The sequence below is a fragment of the Dermochelys coriacea genome, chromosome 4, assembly GCF_009764565.3.
Source record: "Dermochelys coriacea isolate rDerCor1 chromosome 4, rDerCor1.pri.v4, whole genome shotgun sequence".
Taxonomy (NCBI): domain Eukaryota; kingdom Metazoa; phylum Chordata; order Testudines; family Dermochelyidae; genus Dermochelys; species Dermochelys coriacea.
Genome location: NC_050071.1, coordinates 139496534 through 139514905, shown reverse-complemented (window position 1 = coordinate 139514905; position 18372 = coordinate 139496534). Strand labels below are relative to the sequence as shown.

Sequence of the window (18372 nt, the reverse complement as noted above, 5' to 3'; positions counted from 1 at the left end):
CTTTTTTCATTTAGGATTTGTTGGGGGACGGCAGGGGCAAGTCCTGTGAGTCCTTGCCCTGAAAGAAGGGTGATACTGAAGAGGTCATGGAACCTGGGAAGAATACAGGCACTCAGTGGTCCCAGAAAGGTCTGTGGGAACAGCCTGTGGACAGGCTGAGGAGGCAGAAACCCAGGGTGCAAGCAGAAGGCCTGAAAATGCAGACCTGGACTGCTCACAACAAAGGAACTGGAGTGGAACCCAGAGAAGAGGGAAAGCCTGGATTTCCCTACCAGCCACTGGAAAAGGTGATGCAAAGACCACAGACACCAGGGGCGGAAGAAGTCTGGACTTGATCAAAGATGCAACCTGAGGCTACTGGACTTCTGTTTTGTTGGAATCTCTCTTACCCCAGAAGTGGAGGGACTAAAAGTGTCTTGGCCAGAGGGCTGAGTCGAAGGAGGAAGCTGATGGCCGCAGGGCTGGAGCAATTGGTCATCGGGGGGGTGGGGGGCATTAGATGAGGAGAGCCTGTTACACTGTGCCCAGCTATGAGGAGGCAGGCCAGCAGTGAGTCCACTCTGACACCTATCCTCCATTTTGAATCTCTTCGCAAACAAACACTGTGCCTGGTGCAGGGAGCAGCAATAAGCACATAAGGAAGGAAGAAGGTCTGCACAAAATACTGCTGCCAAAATAATTTTTCTCACCTACTACTATGACTGTCTTCGCAGCTTTTTTGAAGTCCTTCAGTGGCTCCATATTACTCTGCATATTAAGTTCAACCTTTTTTGTCCATACCTTTATAATGATTCCTTGTCTTGCAGTACCTTAAACATCCATTAGATGTCTCTGTGTGCTGCATAGAGCTCCAGACAACCTGTGGTCCCTGGTAAACAAGGGAGACAAAGCTGGAGTTCAAGTTGTGTGGAAGCCTGTTTGTACATATAATTAGTTTCCTTAATAAATGCCTTCTGTTTTAAGATGGACTGTGATTCCACATATCAAGATAGCCTTCAAGATTGTACACTCCTTAGCTCCCTTTGACGTTTCTTGGCCTGTTTTCCCCCTTCATTTCTTCTACTCTGCTAATGAGATATTATTACATCTGGCAGATATTACTAACCTCCATTTTAATCTGTTTATTTGAATATCCTTTATAGCTCTGAGAGTTTTGTTTTTTACTGTTCACTTGTGTCTTCAAAGAAGAAGTGGGTAGGAGGGTTTAAAAGATATTTTTTACCCAAATCTACTGCTGTTTGTTGACCTGAATATCTCCAGAATTTTTGATGAGTTGAGTCAGGCATATTGATTTTTCTAGTTCCTTTTGTCAGTGCTTTTCTTCTTAATAGGAAATGAGTCAGCTACTTGTTTACATGAGCAGAATGTATTGTGGCAGGGCTTGGGGGGGTGCAGGGAATCATGGAAACCATGTTTAAATTGAGCACTGCAGAGCATTTAGCATTAAGGTTGTTGCATCACTTTAAGAATCTTGAGACTGTTGAAATAGCTTTTCTTTCCATCCATTGTCCTACAGGATATTAACCATTTTATTGCTGCCTCAGACCCAGGTACAGGGGACAGGAAGAAAGGGAGAAACAGCTCTTCACTGCTGCTCCAGGGCTGCTACAAAGATCTTGCTACATTCTGCTGCCACAGAGTCCTTCAAAGAAAACGTAATTGCTCCAGGTGACTGTGTGATTCAAGTGCTGCTGAGTCCAGTGCCTCATCGGGGTGTCAGGGAAAGTTGTGCTGAAGGAAGCGTTGTCTTTTTTGGTAAGGTGCAGAAGTGAAGTCCTGCTCACTTGAGATCATTAAATAATGTCCCAGGCACCAGTTCACGAGAGTGGAGGTGTTAAGTCCAGTGCTCCAGACCATTTTTAACATTCTCTGTAACCAGATTCACCCGGCAGTGTTAATTACATAAGGAGTTCATCTTCACTACCTGTCCTAAATGATTGTGTACTATTCCTGTGCAGTTAAATGCCTGTTCTGTTTCACCCCAGAGGTGGCTGCATTTCAGCAGCAAAGAGAATGATAGATATCTGTGTATCAGTTTTTACAGTATCTCATGAGACTTTGGGATGAAAGCTGCTATATAAATGCAAGCTATAATAACTAACCCCTGCAGAAAATGTGCTTTGAGAGTGTTTTTCTTGTATAATACCAGGAGTAGAAAGGGCATTACTAGCCCTCTAGTTACATTTTATATTGTTCAAAATTCAAAATACCCAAGTTCCTCTCCAAGGGTAAAATTCCCTGGGAAGGATGGCAAAGGGGAGTTGAGAGATTTAAGTGGTGCTAGGCCTTTTGAAATGGCCTTCTGCACAGGGAAAGATTTCACCCTAAGCTGTTATGTGCTTAAGACTGCTTTCTCATCATATTTACAGATGAAAAATTAAGCAATTAAAATAGGTGCAGTTATGGCTTCTGCGTGTCTTCTGTTTTCTCCGAGAAACCGCCTGTCACTATTGCCAGAAGCTAAAGCAGAGCAGAAATAACTTACTCAGTGGGAACCCTCCTCCCCAGAAGTCAGCCTTGTGAGGAGTTGCCTAGAGGAGGCACAAATTTACAATGGGAGCCACAATGCGCTTCAAACAAATTGATCTTTTTAAATGGCTGGGGGAATAAAATTGCTAATTCATCCAGAACTCCAGAGAGGCTCATCATTCCAGAGAAGTAGGGGTGCAGGGGGTGATGCAGCACCTCCAGGTTTTATGTGGGGCCACTGGCTCTGAGCCCAGGACCCTGCTCCCGGCCTTCCACCTAGCCTTCCACCCCCTGCCCATGGCTCTGGTCCCGGGCACCGGCCCTGCTACCCAGCCGCTGGGTCCATGCCCCGCACTCCACTCCCTGTCCCAGCTGCCAGCCCTAGTCCCCAGCCACTGGGTCCACACCCCGCACTCTGCTCCCCACTCCCGGCCCCACACCAGGGCTCTGTTCCTGGGGCCCTGGCCGGCGGCCCTGCTCCCCGGCAACTGGTCCCACTCCCGGTAAGGGGGCTCTGCTCCTGGCCCTGCATGTGGGGATCCAGCTGCTGGCTCCTGCCCGGGGCTCCATTCTTGGCCCCACACTCGCCCCCAGCTGAGACCACATCCTTAGCCTCCTTACCCCTGTTCAGGTCCCCCTCTCCTGGAGACACAGCCCTGCTCCCAGCCTCAACTGGGGCTTGGGCATGAACAAGGGTAAGGGGGCTGGCTTTCAGCACCCCCAATACTAAAAATGTTTGAGCGCCACTGCATCATTCACCCGTGTCAGAGTGATGATAAAGATCATAGGCTTTGCGGGCTTACCATGCAGAGCTGCGGACCAAAATTGCCTGCAGTCTGCTTCTTGGCATATCTGTCTGGCCATCTACTGCTGTCATCACCATGCTGTCTGAGCCCCTTATGCCATGCATAAAGTATGTCAGACACTAGCACCTCCAACTGCATCTCTGCTACCAGGAATGTGTTAATTCATGGGAAAAAACAAACAAAAGTACATGTGCAAACTGTTCTGGAATGGCTTAAAAGAAAAGCTCATTGGCTCAGTCAAAATAATATCTCATGCTACAGTGGGCTTTTGAATGGGGGTGGAGAGGGGGTGTTCAGTGCACCAGGCCCCACATGAACCTGATGACTAGAAGCTGCGGAGAAAATGCCCTGCCTACAAGGTGTCCGTGAAAGGCCAAGCTAGCTGCCTGATGAACTCTGAGGAAAGACACCTAAAACTGAGAGTTTGGCAGGTGAAGAAAATGAATAGCAATATCCATGTCTAATTCTTTTGTACTAGACTGTGAACTTCTTCTGGCCAAGTCTGCATGAATCTGTCTGACCTTCTGGTAGACTATGAGGAGCTGAAACACCTTCTCAGAAATGTCTTCTGACTTCTTCTTAATAGTGTTCATTGTTCTTACAGTACAGCCTAAGCACTGGACAGACACATCACAAAGAAGACAGCTCAGGCCCCAGAGAGCTCACTATCCAGGTGTCAGACAGGGATGCTGCAAGCAGACAAAACAGACAAAGGCAGTAGAGGATGAAACGAACTTAGCAGAGAAGTGGAAGGCTTGGCTCATGGCTGGCCTAGCAATGCTTGACAAGCAAGACTAGTAGGCACTATGGCAGAGGAAACACCATGCCTCTTGACTTCTACTCTCTCAGAAATCATGCCCACAGGGAAAGAGGTCCTGTTCTATACAGGATTTTACACTGTCCTCCTCACCCTGTGACACTAGGAGCCCCTCAATGCCAAGTGGCAGAGGGCCAGGAGTTACACTGTAACTCTCATCGGGCCTGACATGCTCAACACACTGTTGTCAGAATATTTAGCTCAACAGTGCCTTAAGGTGGTATAAAAACTGGGGACATGCTGGTCATAAATATCATTGCATGATGTATGTATGGGCTGAATGTAAAGAGTTATGTTCGTGTGCTTGAAATGTTCTTAAAAAGGTGTTGGAGGAGCTGTGATGCTCTGTACCTCAGGGGAACACCCTGCACTCCCATGTTCATCTCTATAAAATGATTGTGTGGTAGCCAATGCAAAGTTTGTCATGTTGGGTGTCTTCAGAAGGCTCATGATGACAACATAAATGATTAGGGGGCTAAGGCACATGACTCACGAGGAGAGGCTGAGGGAACTGGATATGTTTAGTCTGCAGAAGAGAAGAGTGAGGGGGAATTTTATAGCAGCCTTCAACTACCTGAAGGGGGGTTCCAAAGAGGATGGAACTAGGCTGTTCTCAGTGGTGGCAGATGACTGAACAAGGAGCAATGGTCTCAAGTTGCAGTGTGGGAGGTCTAGGTTGGATATTAGGAAACACTATTTCACTCAGAGGGTGGTGAAGCACTGGAATGTTTTACCTAGGTAGGTGGTGGAATTTCCATCCTTAGAGCTTTTTAAGGCCCGGCTTGACAAAGACCTGGCTGGGATGATTTAGTTGGTGTTGGTCCTGCTTTGAGCAGGGGGTTGGTTTAGATGACCTCCTAAGGTCTCATCCAGCCCTAATTTTCTATGAGTTTATGATTCTATGAATACCAGTCAGTATTGCTCAGATGTGTGGTGGTATAGCTACATCTCACACAAAATAATTTCACATGCTTAGGCATGACACTGGATAAGAATTGCCTGGCAGGATGTGTACAAGGTGATAGCTGCTTGTGGGTACCATGAATAGTTGTAAGTCTAATGTGCGCACACTGGCTTACAAGGATCAGGTGTGTATACAAACAGCTCCCAGTTATGTGCTGGAATCTATCTAAAGAAGATTCAAAATTCACCTGAAATCCTTTGAATGTCAAGGGAGAAGTTTCAAATTTGAATCCTCGTAACTAAACTCTCCTATTTTACAATTATGAGGGAACTGGATATGTTTAGTCTGCAGAAGAGAAGAGTGAGGGGGAATTTTATAGCAGCCTTCAACTACCTGAAGGGGGGTTCCAAAGAGGATGGAACTAGGCTGTTCTCAGTGGTGGCAGATGACTGAACAAGGAGCAATGGTCTCAAGTTGCAGTGTGGGAGGTCTAGGTTGGATATTAGGAAACGCTATTTCACTCAGAGGGTGGTGAAGCACTGGAATGTTTTACCTGGCAAAGTTTAACTTTTAGTCAGTAGGAAGCATATTGTTTTTGTTGTATTTGTAACCACTTCTGTGTGTTACTCTTGCTTAGTATCACTTAAATCTATCTTGTTTATTCCTAGACCTCCCACACTGCAACTTGAGACCATTGCTCCTTGTTCAGTCATCTGCCACCACTGAGAACAGCCTAGTTCCATCCTCTTTGGAACCCCCCTTTAGGTAGTTGAAGGCTGCTATAAAATAGTCATCAGGTTCATGTGGGGCCTGGTGCACTGAACACCCCCTCTCCACCCCCATTCAAAAGCCCACTGTAGCATGAGCATGGTTGTTATAGTGATTGTTACAGTAATCTCAAAAAGAAAAGGAGTACTTGTGGCACCTTAGAGACTAACAAATTTATTAGAGCATAAGCTTTCGTGAGCTACAGCTCACTTCATCGGATGCATCCGATGAAGTGAGCTGTAGCTCACGAAAGCTTATGCTCTAATAAATTTGTTAGTCTCTAAGGTGCCACAAGTACTCCTTTTCTTTTTGAGAATACAGACTAACACGGCTGCTACTCTGAAACCTGTTACAGTAATGTTATAGGTTATAATTTCATTTATGTAGTTACGAGGCTGAAAATGTATCCTCATGGCTTAAAGCAAGCCCAAACAAAAACTCTCCAGAAGCAGAGGGGCAATTCATACCTCATCAGGGCAGGTATGGGACAAACCCAGCCCAGCCTCACAGGAACAAAGGGTGCTGGCCTAGGCAGCAACAAAAGAACCTGTAGTCTTCCTCAGGTCTTCCTGGCTCTTGAGGCAAAGACAATGGACTGTGGGAAATATAAGGGAAGCAAAAAAGATATTCTAGTTATCTATTGCTCAGGGGCTACAGGGGGTAGCACCCTCTGATTCTGGGAACGTTGGATCCTCTGACAAGAAGGGCTAGAGATGCCGGTAGTTTGATGCAAGGGAGAACACTGGTTAGGCCAAGACTGACTTGGCAAAGTTTAACTTTTAGTCAGTAGGAAGCATATTGTTTTTGTTGTATTTGTAACCACTTCTGTGTGTTACTCTTGCTTAGTATCACTTAAATCTATCTTGTTTATTAATAAATGTATTCTTACCTTTACTATAAACCATCTCAGTGCTGTTATATTGAAGAAAAGGGTGAGGCCTTAGCTAAGCTAACAGACGTGGGGTGTGGAGGCGGGTGCACGGTCTCTTTGGAGGCAGTGAACTTAATCATTTCTGTGAGTGTCCAGTGAGAGGGATTGGATGCTGCAGAGAGATGTCTCTGGGGCACTGACGTTCACTGATGGTTACCTGCAAGGCACAGTTCAGACTGGCAGAGTCTCGAGGAGTTTGATGGTGAAGCGGACAGGCGGGTGTGGAAGTGAGCTGCAAAGTTCTCCCTAGCTGAGGCACAGAGGTAAAATAGTGGCTTATGGTTCTGGGTGCCCTGAGAAGAGTGTTTGGCTGCGTGTGTGTGTTCCCTCTGTGTGCCGCTCCCACCCTGCACAGGCAGCTGGCACGGCAGACCTCGGGCGGACCATCCAATGACCACAAGATCCATTAAAGGATGAAGGCACTTAGCCAGGTTTATTGTTGATGAAGCACAGGACTAGGTATCCAGCAGACTCTACTGGACCACTAATACATGTGTGTCTGTAACAATGGACCAGCTCAGTGAGTGGCGGGACTTTCTCTTCCTCCCTAGGCCGGACAAAGATACTCCCTCTGCGATGCATCTTTATACCCTGATACAAACAAGTTATCATTGCCTGTAGTGGGGTGGCTGCCCCACTCCATGAGAAAAAGGGCTGGAACAGGCCAGAGAGGCTATGCAGACCAGCAGCCAAACAGCAAGGGCCTGGGGGGAGCTAATCAGGGCCAGACTGAACCCTATATAAAGGCTGCAGCAGAGAGGAGAGGGCAGTCTGTCCCTGACTAGCAAGGGAGGAGGACTGGCTCCTGAGGGTAGCAGCTTGGACAGAGCAGTGCCGGGCAGGCTTGGGGGAGCAGAGGAGAGCTCCGGCCTGTTACCTGCCAGGCTGTGCCCCTGCTAAAAAGGGTTGAGAAGGTGCAAGGACCAAAGGGGAAGTGGCCTGGGAAAGATAGATAGACAAGCGGAGAGAGGGAGGGCAGAAAGAGGCTGCCACTAGAGGTCCCTGGGTTGGGATCCAGAGTAGCGGGTAGGCCTGGGTCCTATTCAGTGTCATGACTAACATCTGTCCACCCTGAGTAGTGAGGTGCCCTCTTATCTGTGCATCTCCATCATCCCTAGAAGGGTCCAGAACTAAGGGGCTCTCAGGAGTACAGAAACTTTATCACTCCTGAGCTTCATGATGACCTATGCTGTCAAGCAGCCATCCCCCGCAGAGGATGGAGAGGACACAGCCAGCATGGCTCAGCAGGCCCTGGAAATCCAGGCTTCCTGTGGTATCTCGCTGAGAGACATGATACTCCTGCATATGAAGTAGAAGGTTGTAATTAGAGCTGGGCTAATAATTGATTTTTCAGTTCAGTGGCGGGTCTGAAAAAGAAAGAAAAAAACAACAACACAGTTTTGGTCAAACCAAATCGGACAATTTTTGGTGAATCAAAAAAAATCCATTGGAGGTCTGGGCCAAGGTGGGGATTTGAACCTGGGTTTCCCACCTCTCAGGTGCACTAAGCCCTGGGCTAAAGTTTATTTTTGGAGTGTCAGAAAAACTGCACCATCACCACCACTACTTCCTTCACCTCCTCTGCTTCGGGCTGTTTTGTAAATGGCTGAAATCAGTTGGGTCAGATTTGTGACTAATTTTGTCGACCAAACTATTTGTTGGAAAAATGTTGCTATATCTGTAATCGAATTCCTGGGCACGTTAGTTCATTCCAGTCTACTCCCCACCTTTATTATTTTGCAATCCCATTGCAGCTGTCTTGCAAATGTCCCATGGCCCATAATGGCTCCCAGGGTACCACTGTGGGGTTCCTCTTGGCACTTGGATCTCCTTGGCTCAGCAGGACAGAATCGGGTTAGAGACAAAGCATCCTTAGCAGTAATGGCAGTTTGGAGAGTGGGTAGGAAGAAAACACTCATCTTAGACTTGTTCCTCACTCAGTCGCTGATCTGTTTCATGAGGAGAAGCATAACAGGTGCTTGAGGCATCTGAGGAGTAGATACAGGCAGGTGGCTACAGACTGAAGGAGGCAGACTCCAGGAGAAGGGAGATGAGGTCTGGAAGATGTCAGGGCAGATGGCCCTCCTCAGCAGTGGCTAATCTGCTCCTAGGCCTGTTGGTGCCAGCACCGGAGCTGGTGGCTGAGGAGAGGGAATGCGAGAAGCAGGGTCTGGATGGCAGGCAGTGACAGTTGGAGCGTGGACAGTGCAACTGCCAGGCTCGCTGAGTGTGGGACCTGTGTCAGCACTGCGGGGACCTGCTTCAGGTGAGCTGGAGAGCAGAATGTGCGTGGGGGGCAGAGGAACCTGCCGGCTTAAGCAGGAGAGCTGTGAGTGCGTGCATGTGAGAAGGACTGGGCTTCTCCAGTCAGGTACGATTCTGGGTGGGGAGCAGTGGGGGAGCACAGGGGTGGAACGGGACTCCTCTGGACAGTGCCAGCCCTCATAACAGTGGAGTGGGAGACCCAGTTCCTCTGAACAACACCAGCTTTTGCAGGGAGTCGGGGAACCGGTTCTTCTCTGCTCAGAATAATGGGCAAAGGACCTGACTCTGGAGAGCATCAAGACTTGTGGAGGGGTTGGGGACTCTGCTCTGGAGGATCTTTACCAATGAGTTCAAGTGGCATGGACTGAATGGTGTTCCTCCACCTCCTCCCCGAAAGGGTATCACCCATGGAACTCCACTCCTTTGCAAAGCCTCTGCTGTTAGCTAGCACCATGGGCGGTCTTGCCCTTTCTCCCCTGGGCTGTTTGCACAGAGCCAGTGTTAGCACACTGGAGACATTTTTGCTTTTTTACATTTTCTGGATACGGATTGTCAAGATGGCCCTGTGGGGTGCCACGCTCGTTGCTTCTCAGTGACCACATCAAATGGGCTCAGCCTGCAAGTAAAAGAAGAAAAGGAGTACTTGTGGCACTTAGAGACTAAAAAATTTATTTGAGCATAAGCTCACGAAAGCTTATGCTCAAATAAATTTGTTAGTCTCTAAGGTGCCACAAGTACTCCTTTTCTTTTTGCGAATACAGACTAACACGGCTGCTACTCTGAAAGAAAAAGAAGGTTTCTGCTGCCGACTGCTAACCCTGCAAATGCAACACGAGTTGACAGTTGAGCTGGCTTATTTCCTCTTTGGGCAACAGCAAGTGGTAAAGATTCTGCAGGCCAAGTTTTCAGCCCAGTGGCATTGGTGCACCCCCATTGCTTTGTATGGGGGGTTGCCCAAATGGATCTGAAGAGAGAAGACAGAAAAGAAATGCCAGTTCCCTGTCCCCAGGGCTTTGTCTAGATTTAAAAGGTTTGCCGGAACAGCTATACCAGCAAAATTTCCTGTGTCAATGCAGCTGGTCACGGATCCACAGGACTGCTTTTATACAGTCGCTTGGAGGACCCCTGCAGTGTGCCAGGCCCCGCAAGGGGTCCCACTGTTCCTTAAGGGGAGGCCATGTAGTCTCATTGCTTATGATGCTGGACTCCAGCACTCCTATTTCACACAGGAGCTCTGCCCCACGGGTCCAGCTGAGACAGACTCCTGGTCAGAGACTTTTCGCAGTTCAAGGACCAATGCACCTCGGCATATTTGCAGTGACACCAGGTAACCTTTTCAAAACAGAGCCGGATTTATTAGGCAGCTGGAGCATAGCTTCAGGAAGTCCTTACGGTAGCTAGGAGAAGCAATGGTTAAGACATGGTCCGCTCTGGCCAAGCCAGCCCAATCATCCAGTCACACTGCTGTGGAATCCATTTCTGCTCTCTCGCCCTTTGTCGGTCCCAGGTGAGAGCCCCGTGTCTCTCTGAAGGCCAGCCTCCTGTCATCTCTTGGTCCTCTGTCTTCCTCCTCCTGCAAAATTCACATGTCCTTTGTGCTGGAATTTCCCATTGATAGGTGCCAGTTGTTCATTCCTTGGGATTCCCACTGTCTTTCCGGATCCTGCATTGATATGGGGTCAGTTTCAGCCAGTCCTTCATGATCTTTTCATACCTCCCCAAAGAGTTATGTGACCCCACACCTCATATCTCCTGTTCTGCCCAAAGCTTTAGCACTTTTGCACCCATTGGGTAGCAATCCCTACTCAAGTAACTCCCTGCCATGCATCTTATTCATAAAATTACAGCAGAGTCCCACTTTGTCAGACAGTTTATATCAGCAAAAGAGTCCTTTGGCTGGGATAGCTTGTACAGGTTTCCAGAACAAAATGAGCTGTATTGGAAAAAAACACCTCAGTGTAACTTCATCAACACAAGGGCTTTCGTGGGCACAGCTATGCTGTGGGGGTGGGGAAATCACATCCTGAACTGACCTAGCTATGCTGGAAAAAAAAAACAAAAAACTTTTAAATATAGTCTAAGCCTTAGCTACACTGCAGGGCTAACAGGAGTAAAAAAACCTCTAACAACGTAGTTTTGTCAAAAAAGTCAGCAGTTCTGACTTTACCTACACCTGTGCGTGTGTGTGTGTCGGGGGGGTGGATATGTTGAGGTGGGACCGGTTTTTTGCATATTCTTTTTTCAAAGTTCTCAGGACTGAAATGGCCCTAGGACTCATGCTGGCTCTGTGCACAGGGGTGGGTTTGACCCTCCGAGCACAGAACTCCCAACAGGAGGGCTTGCAGAGTCGGTCCCCAGGTACCAAAGTCTGCTTATAGCTGCAGTGTTATCAATTCTTGTGATTTATTTATTCCCCCCCCCCCATGTCTGGATTTCAGCTGGGGCTGAAGCCAGCTTGACTGTGATACGGGAAGCTCCATCCCTCTTGAGAATTTCTGTACTGTCCAGAAGAATGCCTCCTTCGATTGGCTGCCTGCCCCACTTGCCCGCCTCCTGGGGAAGAGACGCCAATTAAAGCTGCTGCAGGAATCAAGCCAAGGTCTCTCCACCCTCCCCCCCCCACCCTCGGGACCCAACACTGTTCTCGTAGCAGGAAGGAGGGAGCAGAAAGAGCCCCCCCACCCCCCACGCAGCTCAGAGCAACTCCACTCCCTCCTCCCTTCCAGTGAGCAACAGGATGGCTCCTCGATACTTCCTTCCCCCCTACAGTACCTGGCCTGGAAAGGGGAGCAGAGGAGGGTGAAGAGCCACAGGATCTCCCCCCGCCCCCAGCCTGGAAAAGGCAGAGGGGACCCCACAGCAGCCCCCTAGGCTTGGGAGAGGGAGATGAATAACTGGAGATGAGGCTAGGTGTGGGAAGGGGGCCTGAATTGAAGTGTGGGCAGAATTGCCATGGAGGCTGGATGGCCCCGGGGGCAGAACTGGTGCAAGCACCAGGAGCAGAGGATTGATTTAAAGATTAATGGGGCAGCATTAGTTGCTGGGCAGATGTGGCAGGGTGAGAACGTCTGTAAGGGGATCCAAACTGACCTTACCCACTAAAGCTGGGAGAGTTGGCGACACTAATTGTCTCACGCGCCTTAGGGATGGGGGAGGGGTATTCAGTAATCACAAGACCAAAGAAACACAATATAAGCTTCATTAAAAAGATCTTATGATTTTTGGAGGTTCTGACTCATGGTTTCTGAACCTTTGAGGTTGCCAGTACTATATCTGGGGGCTGGTAGGAGGTTTAATTATACTATCATGTGGAAGTGTGATGTTAATCTACATGCTCTGTTTATACTGACTGGATCTTTTGGGTATGTAACAAACTGGAAACTGCAAGCTCAGAACAAAATGCACTTGGCTCATTGCACGTAAGAAACATTCTACTGCAGTTTCTACAAGTCTGTAACGGGGCAACTGCATCCCATGTGCCCCCTCGTGGCCAAGGATGGCTCTGTTTCCTGTCCCCAGGGCCCCTTAGGAACTACACACAGTCTCTCTTGCAACTAAACACCCTCCCTGCTTGAGGCCGGTTTAATAACCGAAGATGTTCAAAACCAATCCTCAGGGTCCCAAAATAAAGTCCATCACAGCAACCTGCTCAACAGTGATGTCTTCTATCACACCTGGAGCTCTTCTGTCCCTGGCTGCTACAACTCCCAGTTCTTTCTAGCTGGAGCTCAGTCTTCTGGTTTCCAGACACCAACCATTCTCCCAGTGAAGGTTTCCTGAAGCCTCTTGCTCCTTCTCGTTGCCACAGATTCCTCTACCTTGTTCCTGTTCCCCTCTGGCTCTTGAAAGGGAATATCTGTCCTCTATCCTATCAAGGCTGTTAATAAGGCACAGCTGGGCTGGTGCATTTCCCTCTTAAAGGGCCCAGGCTGCCCTGTGACAAAGACATTGTATGGCCCTGATCCTGCAATGGCAGGGAAGACCTTTGCCTGCAGGGAGCCTCCCCAAATCCAGGCAGATGTACTGGGTCCTTCTGCATGGGGCTTACTGCAGGATCAGCTCTTAAATGATCACATTAATTTCCTTGCAAGAGCAGTTTAATTTCAATTTTAGAGCTACATTTCTGAATGTTAGTATAAGCTTTATATCCCTTTTACCTTGATGCTTGTATTTCAGTATCATTTGTCAGGGGTTCGTGAAAGTTGCCCCATGCTGAAGCTTTGCAAATAAGGTCTTAGCCAAAGAGCATTTTTTCCCATCCATCTATGTACTTTTTTAATTGGAACTTTATTTCCTGATTACAGAAATCCCAAAGTTTGCTAGTTTCACATGCTATTTTAATGCTCAAAACTGCCTTTGATTCCCAAGTGGTTTTAGGCAAGCTGTTCTGTTATGCTCTGAGTGCAATGATTTATTTGAAATGTTTCAAGAGGATGTTGAAGCGTGGATGACATTTTGGTGTATGAAGAGTAATCAGTCAGTGGAGGCATGTCAAAGACTATTCTGGTTCTCTAAATGTGTTTATACAACAGACCATAGCAGCTTCAAAGAATCTGCTCTGGCTTGTATGTTAAAAGGTTAACTAGACTGTGAAAAGCGGACAGTTGTGACTCTGTTTTTCCAATCATAGGTTATAGTTTAGCTCTTTGTGCCCAAGTCGAAGCTCTGAGCGGCTCTCTTGCAGAGCTTTGAGAAAGGCCCTTATAATGTGCATCCTCTCAGTGACGGTCATGGGATATTCAGCGGGTTAGAAGATTGCTAACATGTTCTTGAATGGTGAGGTTTTGGGTGGCATCAGAGCTAGTAAATCAGACTGCTGTGAGTCAGTAAACGGTTTGATTTTCTGAAGCCAACTGAATGCTTCTGGACCACCTCAATACAGCAAAGAGAAATGAACAGTTCTTTGTTCTTCAAAGAGTGGGAGCTGCCTAGCTGCCTTGGGCCTTAGAAAAACTCCCCTTAAAACAGCCAGAGTATATTCAAACTGCACTAGCGCCAGGGTGGTATTTGGTTTAGGGTTTTTTCCCCCCCCCCGTTTTACACTTTGTTTTTAATAGGAGAATTTACCAAATCATCTTTTGTGGACCCCAGTCAGGGTAGAAATGTAAAAATGATTCGAAAATGAAAGATTAGTTTGTGTCCATGGGATATTTACCAAATAATAGTTCAACAAATCTATTAATCTAAAAAAATCTCACTAAAATGTATTTAATCACTAAGTTAACCTTCCAGAGTCTGTAAAACGCCCATAAATACACCAGACAATTGGTTTAGATTTCACCAAAGATGACACTGTAGGTCCCAAATAGCAACAGAACTATTACTGGAGTTTGTTCAGTCTGTTTTATTTAATATATTTTTTTATTTCTGAGGATATGTCTACACTATAGCTATTCCAGCGGCAAAGCTACTGTCAGTGGAGCTTGAATGGGACCAAAGGATGCTCATGCTACTTGGGGAGGCAGGATAAGTGTCATAATGACAGTATGGTGGTGTAGCAGGAAGGGATGCTGTTTCCTGTGTGATTTCTGCCTTTAAATCAGGAGGTTTTGGTAGCCAGCTCTAGCAAGTGTAGTGCCTTGCAGATATTTGCGTTCATTAAAGATGTTTCAGTTATACTCTACTCCCAACTCTACCACTATTCTCTGCTGAATCCTTTCCTTCTCTTTGGTATGCTGGCACATAGCACTTCCCTCTCTTTCTAGAGCCTCCTTGCCATCCCTGCGGGTTGTTTTTGTTCTTTCACTGACTAGAACCCCGAGGGACAGCAGCTGAAGCCCCCAGAGGCTGCAAATTGCATTAGTACAATGACCAGAAGCCCTGATGGGTCATGTCAGCAATACCAGCTCAGCTTGAACCCTGAACACACAGAAGACAACCCTTGAAGGGTGAAATCTCAGCCCCATTGAAGTCAATGGCAAAATTCCCATTGATTTTAGTGGGGACCAGGATTTCACCCTCAGCATGTATTGTATCTGTAACTTGTCTGTTACATTGCTGACACAGTGGAGTTATTTTATATTTTTCTGCAAAATGCTTTTTCCTGATAGGTTCCGGTTATGCAATCCCTGCACCAGCTAATCGGTCATTTTGGACTTTTGAGGAATACTTCAGTAAAGCTTCCCAGAGCAGCTTATGAAACCTGCAATCAATGGCAATGTTGCGTGGGTTATTGGAAACTCCATGGTCAATCATTCTGATTCCCGTGTAGCTTTGGTCTGAGTGAAACCAAGTATTACATCTTGTGATGAGGTGTCCACCCCACACAAGCCTGGAAGGGGTTAAGGCAGCTAGACAGGCTAATCACTCCACAGGCTGCAGCAGGGAACAGGGAATTGATGGAAAGCAGGCTCAGCTGGGCTGGAACAGGCAGGCCCTATTACACCAGGAAGCTGGCAACAGAGAGGGGATGCTGGGAAAGGCTGCAGGAAGCAGTCCAGAGAAGGTGCAGTGAGAGATCAGTGGGTAGAGCCCAGAACTGCTGAGCTGAGGGGCCCTGGATTGGAACTTGGAGTAGTGGGCGAGTCCGGGTTCCCCTACAGGCCACTGGGGAAGTGGCACCATCAGGACAGTGCCGGAGCAGACTGTCCGAAACGGTTTGCATGGAAGGACTTTGGGTAACCCCTGCAAAGGGAAACCAGGTAGTGACTGCAGCAGGTGGGGCTCACCGGCACAGCGCCTCCTGCTGCTCAGTCTGGGAATTAGCTCAGGAGCGCCCACCTCTGGCCAGTTTCCCCCCTGCCCTTACCTGCCCCTCTGCAGTCCCTTTATCTCCGCCAGTTCAGGCCCCGAGTCCCTCCTGGACCACGGTGCCCCTTACCTTGGGGTGCTGCCCCATGGCAGTGTCCCCACACTCTGGGTCTCCCCTCCCAAGGGAACCCCAACCCCCTATACCCACCTTGCCTCAGTGGCTACTGCCAGTCGTCATCTAGCCCCTTCTCTTGGGCAAACTTCAGTCTGCAATGGCCGCTCATCACTGGCAAGGGGGTTGGACCTGCTGCCTTTTCTTGCCCTTGCTGCCTCCCTGCAGCCCTAGTACCTCCTCAGGCCTTTGTCGCAAGGCCTCAGCCTGGGAGGGCCTCAGGCCAGAGCTCCCCAGCTCAGCCTGCCCTTTCCCAGTACTGCTCTATCTGAGGTACCCCTGTCTCTACATGGCAGCTAGGTCCTTCTTTCTCCACTGCTGGAGCAAGACTCTCTCTCTCCCCCACTCTCTCAACCTGCCCTTTTATCAGGGCCAACTGTGCCCTAATTGGATGCACCCACACCTGCGGCTGACCACCCAACCACCTTCCCTTGTTTGCTTTTAACCCCTTCCAAACCGGAGCGGGGTGACCACCCCACTATAATGGCCTAGTCGGGGAGCCAAGTCATGAAGAGGGGGTTGCAGTTCCTCGAGCAAGAGGGGTCCGCAGGGCGAGAGGGCACGATACCTGGCTAGAGTTTATCCCCAGGACGGCCAGAAGGAGGCACCACCAGTGGTGAGTGCACTCGTTGACACGCCACTTTTTTTCCCCAGTGTATAAGACCTGCATAGTGTGACAAAGTTCCGAGCCTGTAATTGTGGGTCCCGCGCTTCCTGGCGGATCCAGGAGCCTCAGAAACTCACGAAGGCCCCAGTGTGACCTTCCTTTCACAGTGTAGTGGCAAGTGTCACAGCCTATTGAGTTACTTTCATCACAGGCCAGTATGGGAGATGGGAAGGGGAAATACCCCACAGTCTTGGTTGCTCCATAGAGCTCAGTAGGAACAGTTCAGCCTCCTGAATGGACCAAGTCTTGCTTCCCCTCTCAAGGGGATCTCTGTAGAGTATGTGGGGGGAGGGGAGAACCCGGCCCCCCTTCTACTGCGGGTTCCAGTCCAGGGACCCTAATGGAAACAGCTGTTGGTGGCTTTCCCTCCACCGCTAAATGCTGCTTTGATTCCATGGGCCACTTCCCCTGTGGTCCCTAGCTTCACCCCTACCTCAGGATACAGCAATGCTTCCTCCTCCAGCTCCTTTCACCTGGGCTCTCTCGAGGGAACTTGAAAGGAGAGCTTTTAAGCTGTCTGAGTGAGACCTTGATTGGTTCCACCCAGTGATGAGCTGCCAAAAGCTGAAGAACCGGTTCCTTCAGTTGCTCCGGGTCTTCGGTGGCACTTCGGCAACAGATCCTTCAGTCTCTCCAGGTCTTCGTCGGCACTGAAGGGCCCACTGCCAAAGCGCCACCGAAGACACGGAGCGAGTGAAGGACCCGCCACCAAAGTGCCGCCAGAGACCTGGAGCGAGTGTAGGATGTGCCACCGAAGACCTGGAGCGCCACCAGGTGAGTAAAAATTAAAAAGGGATTCTCAGGGATTAAAAAGGGATTCTGAGCCTCCCCAACTGAGAGCTCAGGCAATTTTGCCCACTCCTTTAACAACCGGTTCTAAACCAGCTTCAAAATTTAACAACTGGTTCGCCTGAACCAGTGCGAACTGGCTCCAGCTCACCACTGGTTCCACGTGTCTCCATTAGCCTAACAACCTTAACTGGTTCATTGGCGTCAGGTGTCTTGATTGGCCTGGAGTAGCCTTTGTTTGGCTATCCAGGGAACAGGGACCTGCTCATCCTGAGGCTGATATATCTGCTTTCCACCGCTCTCTTACATAATTCTGGTCTGACTACGTCACAATAGATTGAACACTATTTAGACCCCACTCCATTCGCTAAACTGCAGCCCCATCACCCCCAAATGGGTCTCCTCAAGCTCTCATCCCAAGTCGAGCTATGCCAGCATGAGTAAAGCTTCTTAAACCAGTTGCTCTAGCAGGGATGCATTGGCTTTGCAGGTGATCTGACAGTTAAAAGTAGCCAATCTAAAGCTAAACAGGTTGAATATTAAAAAGGGCATCTAACATTTTGGTTAAAGCACTCCATTGTGCTTTTCTCAGACGATATGTAGATAAATATTTAAATATAGAGGGTACGGTGTGTAAAGCGTAGAAAAATCCTAAATTAAAAGAATATTCAGGTTGCAAAACCAAGGACCCAAAAATTAGGAAATGCAAGAATTAATGTTGCTTGTGCAATTGTGACCCACTGGTGAGTGTGTATTACAGGGCCCTCTGTGAGCTGGGGTTTCTGGGGCAGCCCTCACTGAAAATGCCAAAATCAGAGCAGGCTGCAAAAGGGGAGCAGACATTCCCAAAATTCGTGATTCACACTGAAGTTAAACTCACCAACCAGTCACAAACTGTGTTTCTGATCCTTCACACTGGTTATCAAGAAGCAAAAAAAGGAAATCACACAGCCCCCTTTCTTGCATTCCAGTTCTCTGGCTCCCAACCAGCACCTGGGTCCCGTACAGTAAGAAATTATTTAAAAACTCTGCTCACATATACAAAATGTTCTTCTGACCCTAAAGGGCCAGCCACAATACCAGGCCAATATTAG

General features: G+C 48.4%; 1 long non-coding RNA gene across 4 annotated transcripts in view; it reads left to right on the top strand.

Moving 5' to 3' along the window:
* Window positions 1–12466, top strand: part of LOC122459762 — a 29235-nt gene extending 16769 nt beyond the window's left edge. For all 4 annotated transcript variants that reach the window (XR_006280647.1, XR_006280649.1, XR_006280648.1 and 1 more), the window contains 2 exons: window positions 1551–1755; window positions 11399–12466. This is a non-coding gene — a long non-coding RNA (uncharacterized LOC122459762). The remainder of the gene's footprint in view (window positions 1–1550; window positions 1756–11398) is intronic.
* The last annotated feature ends 5906 nt before the right edge of the window (window positions 12467–18372 follow it).